A 15,917-nucleotide genomic window follows, 5' to 3' on the forward strand; every position below is an offset into this window, starting at 1 on the left:
TCAGGATTATTCTTGAAATACAATTTGCACTGATATAGGTAGCCAGAGTTTAATCCAAGATGATAAATTCCAAATATCTTTTGATTTACATCAGAAGGTGTCATGGCATAGTGGTTTATTCCCTTGACTCTCAATTCAAAGGTTGATGGTTCAAATCCCAGCCCAGCACTAACTTTCTCAGGCATTAATCCATATTTGTCACTCTCCACCCAGGTGTTAAATGGGTACCTGGTTGGATGTAAAGTGGTTGTAGTTAATTCAACATTGTGAGCATCTGTAAGCTGGTGCCTGGCTGTTATGCTTCCCAGGGAGTGGAGAATGTGTATACGTTGTGTGTGGGTAAGCCTGAATTCAATGACTAGGCTAATGACATACATGTACTCCTATCTGTAAAGCACTTTGATAGAGACTACATTGATGTATTAAGTGTTATATGAACCCGGAATATTTGTATTATTTTAAGGTCATTCGATGTTGACATGAGACATGTGCTTAAAGGGATCCAGTAACTTTGTCTTAGATCCTTTAAAAATATCCTTGATTTAGCTCATGATGCAAAGATAATTAGAAACCTTTAGGTCAGTCCGGAACCCCATGACTTTTACAAGCCTGATTATCAAGATATTTATGATTGAAAATCGAAATCAAATTTTGCGTTTGCCAAACGGTTTTCATAACACTACATTCTATTGGGAAGAGCGAGTATGGTAAAACCGGTCACTCAGAGGTTTTTACTCTTTTGAGGCACTTCTTGATCATTTTGAAGAGCAATTTTTTAGGGCTTCAATATAACACCATATCACAGACACTGATAACACGTAGGGCCGTGCATCTCAGATTTAACATTGTTAAACGATCCCTTTAAGGGGAAGATGAAGGCAAATAGTTACAAAGATGGAAAGATTTTGATATGGAAAAAGAAGCCTAGTAGAGGAGTCCTCACAAGCATTCCATATAGTTAACATTATATAAAATTGCATGGCCTTGATGAGCGAGATTTCAGAGTGTAGTGCACAAGCCAAAAAGCATTTTCACAAGATTGCTCAATGAGTGAAATATTTTCGAGGAGACTGCAATATATTTTTAAGTCACACAAATATAAAGCCATTCAGTTTTCTTCAATAGTAAAATTAGGAGATACCCAGGGATATTTTTTTTCTCTTCAATTTTCCATTTATACCATGATGTTTTTGTTGTAAATTTTCACACTAATCAGAGCAACAAAGTTTTGCTAAAGAATGAGTAATTATGTGTTTGTGAATAAAAGAAATGAGATATTGAAACATGCATTGTCAGCCAGATACTTTGTGCAAACCATAATATATTCAATTTTTTTGGTCTGCTTAAATCTATAGACCAGTTTTGGAAACGCCCCCCTCTCAAAATATGAAATGGAAGCTCTGATTACCAATCATGTGAAAAAATATGTTTTGACTAATACGTGATGATACAAATTTTGCAGGAAAACCGCCTACTAATTGATATATTTGGTAAATCATCATATCGATCCGGCCTGGATAGATATCGCTTAGTCACATATACATCTTTCTGTGTACAGTGCTTGTAACTTTACCAAGACTTGGCCAAATTCCTTTTCATTTTGATGATTCCAGAACCTTGCAGTACACACCAATAGTTATATGCTAGATGATCAACCTTTTCTTATCGATTCCACAACGTTTCTTTCACAATGCAATCGCATGACTAGAACTGGTCTATACCTCTAATATATTAAATAGAGACCATATTTTTCTATCTTTCTGAAGTGAAAAGTTGGCAGGAATGAGTGAAATTGTGATAATGTATATTGGGCCCAACTGTACATGTATGTATATCTACAATTCAGAGATTATTCCAGTACTTGATAATATTTTTGTTTTTCTTCGTCTTCCAGTCTGACTTTTAGTAGATGTGTACTAAGTTTTGTGTGCTTATTCTTTGTATATACTATAAACAGAGACCATATTTTGATATCTTCTTGAAGTGAAAAATTGTCAGGAATGACTGGGGCGGATCCAGGGGGGGGGGGGCCTCCCCTGGCCCAAACAAATTGTTCGACCCTGATTAGTGATGTATATACTATATATATTAAACAGAGACCATATTTGTCTATCTTCCTGAAGTGAAAAATTGTCAGGAATGAGTGAAATTGTGATCATGTATATATGGCCCAACTCTACATGTAGGCCTATGCACATCTACAATTCAGGGAATATTCAAGTACTTAATAGTGTTGTTGTGTTGTTGTTTTTTCCATTTTAATAATCAGGCATTTGAGTAGATGTGTACCAAGTTTTGTGTGCCTTATGCTGAAGGCCTGTATGTATTGTATAAACAAAGTTGTCATGTGATTTGGTATTAGCCTTGATGCCAAGAGCTACTTGTATAGGAGGGATACATATATGCAGTGAAAACCTGAACTCTGTGACATGTTGAAAATGTCAAAATCATCATTTTTAAATATCAACTGGCATGCCAGTGCGTGATAACTGTACGACATACTTTCTATCAGTGTATAAATCAAGATTCTTAAAAGATAAATGATTTTTAGAGAAGCATGTAGCAATAAAAGAATTGCTCCAACTTCAAGAAGAAAATCTTGATTTTATAGTTTGTAAGTTTAAAACCTTGTATTTGTGATATGCAAAGAATACCAAATTAACTGAAATTGAAAGGTTATTACATCTGAAATATGTTCATAACAATCATGTTTGTGTATACCATGTTTATTTGTATAGAGTGTGTGCCAAAGATTAAATATTTCTTGTTATTTCTTATTCCTAGTCTGAATTTATGATTTATTTGTAAGGTGTGAATCCAGGGGAGGGGAAGGTAGGGAGGAGGGGAGTCAGGGAGTGGAGGGGAGGAGCTCGAGGAAGATGAGGGCGCATGGGAGTGGGGATGGGGAGGAATAAGGGTGAGAGAGAGAGAGAGAGAGAGAGATGATGGGAGTGGGGGATAAAGGGAGGGAAGAGTGAGGGGGAGGATGAAGAGAGAGAGAGAGATATAGATGGTGGGAGGGAGGGAGAGAGAGATGAGAGTGCATGGGAGTGGGAATGGGGAGGAATAAGGGTGAGAGAGAGAGAGAGAGATGATGGGAGTGGGGGATAAAGGAAGGGAAGAGTGAGGGGGAGGATCAAGGGAGAGAGAGATATAGATGGTGGGAGGGAGAGAGAGATGAGGGTGCATGGAAGTGGGAATGGGGAGGAATAAGGGTGTGAGAGAGAGAGAGATGATGGGAGTGGGGGATAAAGGGAGGGAAGAGTGTGAGGGGGAGGATCAAGGGAGAGAGATGAGGGTGCATGGGAGTGGGGATAGAGGGAGGGAAGAGAGAGCGGGAGGAACAAGGGAGAGAGAGAGAGATGATATGGGAGGGAGGGAAGAGAGTGAGAGAGAGAGAGAGATGAGGGTGCATGGGAGTGGGGGTAGAGGGAGGGAAGAGAGTGAGGGGGTGATCAAGGAAGGAAGGGAGAGAGAGAGCGATGATGGTGCATCGGAGGGGGGATGGAGGTAGTTAAGAGAGTATATAAGGTGGTGATCAAGGGAGGAAGTGAGAGAGAGCGATGAGGGTGCATGGGAGTGGGGGATAGAGGGAGGGAAGAGAGTAAGGGGGTGATCAAGGAAGGAAGCCGGGAGAGAGCGATGAGGGTGCATGGGAGGGGGATAGAGGTAGGGAAGAGAGAAAGGTGGTGATCAAGGGAGGAAGGAAGAGAGAGATGGGGGCGGGAATGGGGGATGTATAGATGGGTAGGGAAAGAGGGGCCGGGGTAACAGTATTACAGTGAGCAAGAGAACAGGAAGGAGATATTTTTAGCATAATGATGAGAGGTAGGCCAGTATTCACCAGTAGGTAGGAGGATGAAGAGAAAGGAGATCGAAATCACGGAGCATGTGAGAGCTAGGGGCTGTAGATGTCGAGATGGATAAATGCAAAAAGGTACAAGCTTGAAGCCTCGCTGGCCTAATTTACTTTCTTAAAGAGAAGGTTCTGGGAAGAGGTGAAAAATAATTTGTGAATTTTATCATTCTTATTATGCAAGTGTGGAAGAACATCAGATAAGACATGTTCCCTGAAAAGCATGGCTCTTCAAATGCCTTCATATTCTAAATATGTCATGTAAATCGTAAAACTCGGGGGGTAGGTTTTTTACGCCACGTGTTCGTGTAGTACCATATACATCTTTCTGTGTACAGTGTTTGTAACTTTACCAAGACTTGGCCAAATTTCTTATCATTTTGATGATTCCAGAACCTTGCAATACACACAAATTCTTATATGCTAGATGATCAACCTTTTCTGGTCGATTCCACACCGTTTCTTTCACAATGCAATCGCATGACCAGAACTCAACTTCATCTTTAAGTGACATGCACCTTTTTTAAAAGTTCTGATGTAGTGAATGGAACCGAGTAGATATATTATGCAAAAATATAAATGATGGGAAAAAAATAATTAAATAATTTCTTTTTGCAGTTTTTGTCTCGCCTGCGTAGCAAAAAGCGAGACATAGGCGCCGCTTTTCCGGTGATGACGGCGACGGCGACGGCGGCGGCGTCAACATCAAAAACTTAACCTAAGGTTAAATTTTTTGAATTTTTGATATAATTTAAAAAGTATAAGTTCTTAGTCAATGAAACTTGGACTATAGGGTTATCAAGTATTCACAATTATGTGAGCAGAATTTCAGGTCACAAAATCAAGGTCAAAGGTAATTTCAGGTCAACAGACTTAGACTATGTTGTGGCATCATTATCAAAAACTTAACCTAGCTCTTATTCAATGCACTTGCACTTAGGGGGCATCAAGTATCCCCAATCATGTGAGCAGGTTAAAGGTCATTTCAGGTCAACAAACTTAGACTCTTTTGTGGCATCAACATCAAGATTTTGAAATTTTAGCATAATTTCAAAAGTGTTTGTTCAAATTCCATGAAACTTGTACACAAGTGTAAACAAGTATCACAAATCTTATGACGCAAATTCCAGGTCACAAAGTCAAGGTCAAAGGTAATTTTAGGTCAGTATGTGAGGATTAAAAATAAAAATAAAATTTGTTATTTTCATGTTCCATGAAAGTTATTAATCTTGGTACAAATTATAGTAAATAATTTTTCCGATGACTCTTGGTCAATATTCACTTCAAAATGCTGATTATATTTAGAGGATTTCATTGGGGGGGGGCTGCCTATGAATAATGTCCCAACCTCAATTTTTCATCATATTGAATTGCGTAATGCAGGCGAGACCGCCGAGAGTGTTTCCCTTGTTATGTGATTTATACAGACACAGCAAGCAAGCAATTGAGATAGAGGGGGAGGGGAGGGGAGGGGGGGGGCTGCGAAATGAGGGTGGAGGAAGAGGATTAGCATATTTGAAAAGAGAGGGTATGAGAGAGATTATGATGATGATGATGGTTATGGTGATGATGATGATGATACGAAATGATACTGTTGACGATAATGATGGTGATGATGACGGTGATGATAATGATGGTGAGGATGATGGTGATGACAGTAGCGTACGCAGGATTTTTTTAATGGACAGGGGGTTAACATTTTTAAATCGGGCCGAAAAAACAAAGGGGGGGAGTTCGTTCAAAAATACACACATAAAAAAAACTTCTTAAATATTTAAACGTCTTTGGGTTCAACCCAAATCCCCCCCCCCCCCCCCCCCCCTGCGTACGCTCAAGGCACCGACTGATTTAACTACTTGATTTATTCATTGTCCGTTGGTGCATCAACCTGAACGTAGTCCAGAATCTGGCCTATTTAATTTTGATCTCCACCACACCAACGCTACCTCTCCCTACTTACTTGCTACCAGCCGATGATGGCGTGATCATTAAATTAAGACTTGAATCAAGTGTAGGGAAATTATAAAGGACCGTGCAGATTCTGGACTAACCTGAACGCCGCACAGGAGCTAGTTTTATCGTGAATGATCTCAACTAACTTATATCGCCGTCTTCGTTCTAGGGTTCTTGGTTTACCCTCTGTTAACATATTGATCATTGTTCTCCAGAGTGTTCTGTCTTGAACCATGTTCAATTAACTGAGACAAGCGACAGACCTGTTGACTGTTTAGTTTCGTCCTTCAATCTAAAATATTTGTCTGCCTCATTTCCTCGAGCCTTCAGTGTCTCTTTGCTTAATTATCTCACAAAATATCATTATCTACTCGTCTTCAAGTAAGGCCACGTACAGTACTTCAGTTTCTACGTTCAATCTTTTTTGTCACACTGTGGCATATGTTCTTCCAATTTGATTCCAAAATTTTCTCAACATAGTCACATTTATAATAAATAAATGACACATATTTGGAAAGCTTAGATCCTCCTCTTTCATTTGGTGCAACTCATATGAATTCGTTTAATAAAACTATGGAATGCAAGCAGAACTTTGTTATTCCTAGCTCATTCTTCCTGACTGAGGTGTCATTATGAAAGGGCAGAAACTCAACTTTCTAGAAATGTAATTTTCTCTTTGAAATTCAGATACCGTCCGCCAAATGGCTCTTTGTTTTCCTCTTTTCCTCTTCATTTTAATCACTAATGCGTGGAATATGGATTATACGAGTTGCATCAAATGAAAGAGGAGGATCTAAGCTTTACAAATATGTGTCATTTATTAATTATAATTGTGATTAAGTTAAGATAAAGCATCGATAATTCTCGGTTTCATTTTTTCTGGGACGCACTGTATATACTTACGGATAGAAATGACGATAAAACTAGCAATGCCGGATAATGCGAGACAAGCGATGAGGCTTTATCGACGACCAATCCTTTGAACAGTTTTAAACGCATTCTAAAAGCCCTGTTATCTGCAGATTAAGTGAGTGAAGTTTTGGGGGGTTTTCGTGCGAAGCTAACCATTTTTTTCTATTTGCAAAGTTATTAAAGGCCCACTGCACTACTTGTAGCTACTTGCGCCCTCTATATATCAAACAATGCCTAATCGGTGACCATTGGTCCCCCATGATGCTCTTTTTCTTATGTTAACTGAGAGCTGAGTTGATGATATAACCACCTGTCCAGTGACCTTGCAGGGCGGTCTAATCCCTCCTGTAAACTATGGCAGATAAGCTTTAAATGTGGTTGACATGGTTAACTTTATATCATGTATACTTACATGTAATGTATCAATTTTTCAGCTATCTTGTAAACAACAAGGAGCAATCGAATGTAAATATGTGTATAGCAATGTTGGTATCCCGTGTGTTATAAGCTATTTCAGATTATCAACACATTTACGTTTACAATCATTTATTGTCTTTTTTTAAATACAAGGTTATCATCTAGTTTTTATTTAATTTAATTTTTTTAAGGTAATTTCTATTCTTTGAAAATTCCATTCACATATTTCTTGTAAATGATCAGGGATAATTTTTAAATGATCAATTTTTTTCATGAGGATACCAAGATAATTTGTATTTTACCTGTTTATATCATTGTGTATTTATCTATTTTGTTTTTGCTGCTGTTATTTGTTTTATTCTTACCAAACAGGGCCTCATGGAAGGCCATCAAATTGGTGATAAGTGCCACCCTGTATAAACATTAAAACAAAATGAATTATCAGAATATTGAAATATCTACTATTCGGAAGTATATTGCCTCATTAAAAGGGACAATTTCTTTTTTGCTAAAAGTGTGCACACATGTTATTACTAAGTAGGTCAATTTTTTTGTTAGAATGTTACATGCTTTTCCTGGTAGGAGGTGAGATATTGAATCTATATTATATCAACATTTTCCATAATATACTAAGAAGAAAATACCCCCTTCAGTGTCGTAGAGTGAGACCAGTCATTGATAGGGCACTTGCATCATAGGGGAGGGGGGGGGGTATCACAGCCTTTTCACACACACAGCTAAAATTCATCGTATCTAGAGATGATTAGTATAAACGTGTTTAACTCAACAGTTTTAAACATGTTTATAGAAAATTTTCCCTGTGTGAAAATCGTTTATACGATGTTGGGATAGATACGAAGTCGCGATTCATACGTCCCTAAAAGCAGGCTGCAGATACGAAGTTCGTATCTAGAGAGCTGACATTTTGTTTGTGAACGGTTATTCGTGTTTAAACTGGATGGAGAGTGCGCTTTGATTGATATGACATGACCTTCAATGCGCAATGGCACTACTGCTCATTTTACGAGCAGTAGTTAATCACGAAACGATTAACGATCGCACCGAAATTTCTGTGTGTGAATGATGTCGTATGTACACTGATTAGTTTAAAGCCCTTTAAACTAATCATGTTTATAGAATTTTAGCTGTGTGTGAAAAGGCTGTCAGTCATACTGAATGGATGAAATGCAAGAGACATAAACCTACGAATGGGGGAGGGTATGGGAGGGGCTAGCCTTGTTACAAACCTATGTCTTGCTGATCAAGCTTGTCTCAAACACTTTAAATAGTTAACTGGACTACACTCTTTAAAGCTTATCTGCACTAGTTTACAGGAGGGATTAGAATGCCCTGCAAGGTCACTGGACAGGTGGTTATCTCATCAATTGAGCTCTCAGTTAACATAAGAAAAAGAGGACATGGGGGACCAATGGACACCGATTAGGCCTTGTTTGTAATATAGAGGGCGCAAGTAGCTACAAGTAGTGCAGTGGGCCTTTGACTCTAAACTGTTATCCTTCCCATAGAATTAGTATAGGGATCACTCGGTTCCACACTGTTAACGGGTTAATATGAATGTGATGAATGTGAACAAAAACGAGATTAATGAACTATTATGCGGGTTATTTCCTTACATGTTGAGATCTAAAAACAGTGGCGGATCCAGGGGGGGGGGCCGAAACGGCCGCGGCCCACCCCCCCCCCCCCCCCCCCCCCTATTGGCGGCGCAAAAGAAAGGAAGAAAAAAAGAAAGGAGAAGAGGAGAAAAAAAGGAGAAGAGAAAAGAAAGGAGAAGAGAAAGGAAAATAGAAGAGAAAAGATAAATAAAAAGCCCCCCCCCTCCCTCCAACTCCGGGGTCGGAGGGACCGAATTTGTGTTCCCTAAATTTCCGATAAAGAGTTACTTTTCACGAAACAAAGTCCGGCCCGCAATACACAAAAAATCCGGCCCGTACTGACTTTACACACCGGAGACAGAGGGGTGCTTTCAAAGAGAGGGAACATACATGTGCATACCCTAGATAACACTGAGAGGGTGAGGGGGGGGGGGTGAGGAAAAGAAAAGTCGGTGAGAAAGGGGGAAAGGCAAGGAAATGGCGCTAAGTGACAGTAACGACAAATATGGGAAAACTGTAATCGGGAGATTAGGGGACATTCCAGAAGGCTCATTGGCAAACGTTATTGAATAGAGGGGGCCGGGCCGGCCGCATAAAATCTCGAGCCGCGGATTCAAAGTTAAACGTTAAGAACAGCCCCTGCGGTCATCACTCTTTAGTGAGAAATTTGAAAAGGGCACAATATTTTGGATGTCTTTTAAATAGAAGTTATATACTCAACAGTCAAATTCTAAATTAACGGTAGGGCCGCTTCACAACTCTTATTTTGCCCTTCATTTGGATTCAGCTCGTATCGACTCGCTTGTGATTGTATTAGAACTCATGTTGGTGGTAATCATGGACAGGGGCGGCGATCCTGGGCCCGATATGGGGACAAGTCTCCCAGGAAATTTAGAAATATAGCTAGAAATAAATATAGCGGAAAGAACGTACATATCGGGCTTAGGGATTTTTAGAATGCATAATTTCAGCATTCAACATTGCAAAATCTCGCTTGGTCGCTACGCCCCGGCCCCGGCCCTCGCCCGATAACACAAAATTATGACGCTCCCGGCCGTGATTTATCCATGGTAGGTGTAATAGAGACCGGTACAACGATTAGTCTTCTTTCTCCAATAATTTAATGAAATGTCAAAGCTTCCGCGCATCGCTCGGGAGGGGGGGCAACTGAATTCAGACAAGGATTGGGAGTCGAGAATGGTAAAACGAATCATCTTCTTTCTCTAATAATTTAATGAAACGTCAACGTTTCCGCGCTTCGCTCGGGAGGGGGGGGGGGCAGGAACTCAATTCAGACAAGGATTAAGAGTCGAGAATGATAAAATGATTCGTCTTCTTCCTCTAATAATTTAATAAATTGTCAAAGCTTACGCGCTACGCGCGGCCAAGGGAAAACTTAATTCAGACAAGGATAAAGAGTCGATGACGGTACAACGAATCATCTTCTTTCTCTAATACTTTAATGAAACGTCAACGTTTCCGCGCTTTGCGCGGGAGGAGGGGGGGGGGGCGGGAACTCAATTCAGACAATGATTAAGAGTCGAGAATTGTACAAAGAATCGTCTCCTTTCCCTTATAATTTAATGTAACGTCAAAGCTTCCGCGCTTCGCGCGGGAGGGGGGAGGGGGCGGGAACTCAATTCAGACAAGGATTAAGAGTCGAGAACGGTACAACGAATCGTCTTCTCTCTCTAATAATTTCATTAAACTATGAAAGGCCAAAGCTTCCGTGCTTCGCGCGGGAGGGGGGGGGGGGTGAATTCAGTCAAGTAATAAGAGTCGAGAATGGTACAACAAATCGTCTTGTTTCACTAATAATTTAATGAAACGTTAATCTTCGGGGGAGGGGGGGGGGGGTTAGCGAGCTACCCGCATATGATTTTTTGATATCTTTTCTCGTTTATTTTGGTTATAAATAACACTTTCACAAAATACATATTTTGCTCAAATTGTTGCTCGCTCACTAGCCGAATCGTGAAACCAGAAAGTTACTTTTTCGGATAAGAGGCTATAGCCCCCCCCCCCCCCCCCCCCGATGAAAATGTCAAAAATTGTAATGGTATGGTGCTTCTAATATTACCTTGAAAAAAACGGTCGGCGCAATTCCAAACTTCCGCCCCCCCCCCCCCCCTCCCCCTATTGGAAAATCCTGGATCCGCGCCTGAAAAAGGTCTCTCGATTCACCTTAACCTCTCCTCTCTCATTTTCTCTCTTCCCCCTTCCCTCATATCTCTTTGTCTCCATCTTATCTTTTTATTTATCTCTCTCACTCTCTTTCCCTCTGTATTATTCTTTGTATCTCTGTTGCTCATTTTCACTCTCCCTTTCTCCATTTCTGTTTCATTTTCTTCTTCTCTCTGCTCCTCTATTCAAAGGATCACTCTACCAAGGATTTACCACAGAGCTACCATGTCGTAACACCATACATGTATCTCTACAACACGTTGTAACTTATCTCCCTCTTTTCCTTCTTTATCTCTTTGATGCTAATGAAGACGCATTAAAGGGGAAGTCCACCCTGAAATTAAGTTAGTTTTAATAGGAGTAGAAAAATGAGAGAAACAAGTCAGTGAAAGTTTGAGCAAATTCAGATTAAAAATAAGGAAGTTAGGATTTTTGAAGTTGTGATCAATCAAACACAAATTGGCAACTCTATGACGTATCATGCGAGCTCAACTTCCATTTGCTCAGTACTAAAAAAAATCTAAAATTGTCATTTTCCCTCAAGAAAAATTTCAACCATACATGCACCCTAAATATAATAATTAAAAATATGTTTCTATACTCCCCCTGCAAGGATCAAATATATATTCCGTCATCAATAACGAAGAAAACATGATTTTATGGAATATTATGCACAAAGCAAATGAAGGAGAGCTCGTATAATAAGTCACAGAGTTGCCAATTTGTATTTGATTGATCACAACTTCAATAATTCATAACTTTCTTATTTTCATTCAGAATTTGCTCAAACTTTCACTCACCTGATTTTCTTATTATTCTGCCTCTATCGAAACAAACTTATTTTGGGGGTAGACTTTCCCTTTAAAGAGGATATGGCTGAGGAGAGTGGGGGAGGGGGGGGGGGTGACTGCCTAAAGAGCCTGAGTCAGTTAGTAAAAGAGAATGGAAAAATGATGGGGAGAAAAGGTGAAAGATTCCAAAAACGTTCCCTTCCTAATCTCACACGTATACCCAATAATCATCATACGAACCAAGGCTTGTATATCATTTTTGTAATACTTTGACCTGTTCCAAATTTGTATGGTGTTGCTATATGAAGTTAATCCTTTTTTCTATGTTTCTATTCATTACCTACAATTTTATCAATGCAAAGTATTTTTGTAATCAGGCTTTTAATTTTACTATGTTTTAGGCCTATTCACAATTGCAATTTGTATGGACAATGTATTTCAATCATTGTATAACATGTAGAATTCAGTATTTATACTGCGAAACATGTTGGAATAAACCTTCATTGGATTGCAACAGATATTAAGAAATACACAGGAAGGTCGGGCAGAAAAAACGAATGAGAATGATGGACAGAAAAACAGGAAAAAAGAAAGAGAGTGGGTGGCATAGAAAATATTGAGAGGTGCAGCAGGGGCAGCTAATTTTATTCTTTCATACTTTGTATCCTATGTGCCATTCTATTGTATCATCTATTGTATGTTTGAAATGCCAAATAAATAATAATAATAATAAAAATAAAGAAATATAGAGAAAGGATCGGGTTTTGTTTAGGGGATAGGGTGAAATTCAAAGAGACAATTAAATAAAGGGAATGAAAAAGGAAGCGAAAAATACAGACATGTAAAAAAGAAATGAGGAGGGAGAAAATGAAATACAAAGAGAGTGAACAAATATGAAATGAAAGAAGGGGCCAGAGAAGGAAAAATGGTGAGGGGGTATAGGACGAGGACACCTGATTAAAACCACAAGGAATAAGGCTGTACCCGTTTCAAAATAATCATTACAAAGACACAACAAATTTAACGTTGAATGTTAGAAACACAGACTCTGGTGATTTGGTGAGGTGCTTCATTTAATGTTTCGAGTATTACACGTGATAATAATTATTTGTAATGACTTTTAATAATAAGCTTACTAAAATAATAAATCATTTACTTGAATTATCACTACATATTTAATGTTGAAGAGGTGTGGTCCAGACTATTTAGACCTTTTCCCAAATTGATCGAACCAGAGGAGATAGTGGCCCCTTATCACGTCGGCCAGCTTATTTTGATGTTCCATGTCTCTCTGACTCTGTCCTCGAGAGGCACGTTCAGCATCTGTGATTGTGAGAAGCCAACAAATAACGTTAATCAACACAAGGACCTCTTCTTTATCTTTGTGCCCCCCCCTCCTTTGAACATCATAGACATTTTTAAAGACAGTCAATATTTCTGCACATTGAAAAGGGATAAATTTGCACTGGCCTGTCTGATCTACTTGAAAGGCCTAACCAAGTATACGCCGAAATGGATTGGTTTGTGTCTGGAAAGATCATTTTGTTTTAGGCTTTGTTTGCTTCCTTAGTGAGATAAAACACATACAAAACAGATGCCATGATTATAAACGAATATTAAGTTGTTGTTTTTTTGCTGGATATCCATTCCACTAACTGATGGAATTAATTTAAAGATTCCAAATAGTTCCAAATCTCATCATAACTACCCCAAACAAATCATAATACCACTGTGTTCACAATCAGCAGCTGATTATAGAAATTCAAAGAAAAATATGAGGGAGGGGCGAGGGGGGTGGACACCTCGCGCATCCTCCATTTTCTTTTGTAACCATTCCTATATTAACCTGCTGCTGGTGTGTTTTCACTTGTACTGCCATTTTATAAAAAATCCTATCGAAAGGGATGAGGTAAAACATTGAGACCACTTCGTTTTCACAGTACTAGAGAGAGAGAGAGAGGGGGGGGGGGGGCAATGTACCGCCTCCTTCGACCGTAGCTGAAATATAATACAATACACTTTATTGAACTATATGTAATCATATGGAATTACCTGAAGATTTTTCAAAATACTTAACAAAAATCAACCGAGGGTCATTTCTATATAGCCATGTCCATACATTTTGAAACATGCGAAAATGATGTTTATCACAATAGTTGTCACAACATTGTTGTTATAATGTAGTGAATTTCATGCCTGCAAATTTGACCAATCCGAGGCCTAGAATCTAGACATGCAGTGTATAAAGTATATTATATTCATACATCACATAACGTGAAAACTTGGGGGAGACTTTGGACTTTATACTATGTTAAATACTTTTCTTACCACTGGTTACTGGGATTCCAACCCGCGTGTTACACACACACACACAAGCATACATGATCAGCAAACGAGTTTTATGGGATTTTTGTATTGAAATAAAACTTGAGTTGATTTCTCGAATGTCTTTGCGATCGTATTTATGATTGAGGTTCTTGAATTGCCTTAATAGGGACTTTTAGATTTGCGTGGACTGATACGTGGTACTTCCATTCACGGCAGTGCTTTAAAAGGATGTCGATCGTAGCATAGACCTATTGTCTTCGTGCGAATCTAAAAGTCCCTACTTACGTGTCATTGGAGCCTCCTTTTACACTCCCCGTCCCCACAGACCAGGCTGCTCAGATTCAAGATCTACCATGTTACCTGATGAACATAAAACAAACACAGAATGGACCATTTAAACAATCGACCCCAGAACTGACGTAATAACATTTTCTCTCACCCGAATAATTACTACATGCGAAGATGAGTTAGGTTGCTTTACAACTTTACTGCTATGATTCTTGTTACTTTCTTACATATTGTGTCTGTTGCTACTTTTATTACAACTTGCGTGTTGGCAACATTTCTGTATAACACAATGTGAGTTACTGTACCGATTTTTTGTCTTCCTGTATCTTTAATCACACCCTAGCACTCCAATTCACAATTGAACCCTGGCTTTACTGTTTATCAAAACGTTTGATATTATTTCTTCTTCTTTTACTTCTTGTCTTTAATAAAGAAAAAAAGAGCGCAATCGTGATATATTCCATTCTATTACTACATCTTGTCTAAGTCTCAGCACCAGTTCTAGGGAGTAGGATAGGTCGAGTGTAAAACAGACTTGAGAAATATAAAACATGATGACAAGTTTTCACGAAACCAATGGCTTCCGCAACTTGTCGAGCTTCTTTTGTCTCAGTTAAACAATCCACGCACCGAACGTTCTACCAAATGAGAGTCCGGATTCGGGAATAATACAATGGAAAAGTATTAAAACAAACTGAATCGGATTTGCAGCAGATAAAGCACCAATAAAAATGTCCAAGTCAATCTAATTCAAATTAAAAAGTACAATTCAATAAATAAAGTACGTGGCATGCCTTTGTCTTGCAAATAATGTCATAGCATAACAATCTGACATATAGAATTAAAATTGTTCAATGGAATGCTTACCTTGTACCTCCTCATCAACGTCAATATCAAGGGGAAGTGTCTCGCTGTCTCGTTCCATATTGCCTTTGGTGTCGGCAATGGTTGCGCCCACAATAACGACCAGAAGAAACGCAGCAATGATGAGCTTCGATGCCATTTTCTATTTCAAACCTAGATGATAATGGAAAATCCATGTTGCACTAGAGGCGTTATTTCCATCACGTGATCAACTGAACTAGCTCAGCATGTAAAATAAGTTGGCTCAAAATAATTTATTGCAATGTTGCAATGATCATTTTACATTCACTTTATGTACGGTACATGGCTTGTCAAAATCAGTGTCGAGCGAATTACAGAACATGAGGCCCGCGCACATAGTCGTCACATTTGCTTGTTGTAAGACGGCGTCGTGACTTTTATGGTTTGGGGCACGAATTTTGATTTCAATAATGAAATAATAATTTTTAAAAACCCAAACAGGAACACAGAAACAAACAAACAATGAAGCTTTACGAAATGAACAGTATACATTGATTTCAATTAGTGGCATGTGGACGATTACAATTTACATTCTTGAATAGCGCAGGAAGTACAGCCGATATTACACCTCGGGCAATTATAATTGACGCAGGTCAGTCAGTATGCCAGGTAGTGTCCTTGGCTACGGTGCTAAATAACATGAATAATAGTAACCAGTTCAGTTAGACTGAATTACAAAAAAACAAA

The 15,917-nt window shown here is 38.9% G+C and overlaps 1 long non-coding RNA gene across 1 annotated transcript; it reads right to left on the reverse strand.

Moving 5' to 3' along the window:
• Positions 1-12,597: 12,597 nt before the first annotated feature.
• LOC115921509 lies at positions 12,598-15,609 on the reverse strand. The gene is made up of 3 exons (XR_004062919.1): positions 15,213-15,609; positions 14,343-14,417; positions 12,598-13,052 (listed from the first exon to the last, which is right to left on the reverse strand). It is a non-coding gene; the product is annotated as an uncharacterized LOC115921509 (long non-coding RNA).
• Positions 15,610-15,917: the final 308 nt, after the last annotated feature.

Source organism: Strongylocentrotus purpuratus, unplaced genomic scaffold (genome assembly GCF_000002235.5).
Source record: "Strongylocentrotus purpuratus isolate Spur 01 unplaced genomic scaffold, Spur_5.0 spur5_scaffold_1, whole genome shotgun sequence".
Lineage (NCBI taxonomy): Eukaryota > Metazoa > Echinodermata > Echinoidea > Camarodonta > Strongylocentrotidae > Strongylocentrotus > Strongylocentrotus purpuratus.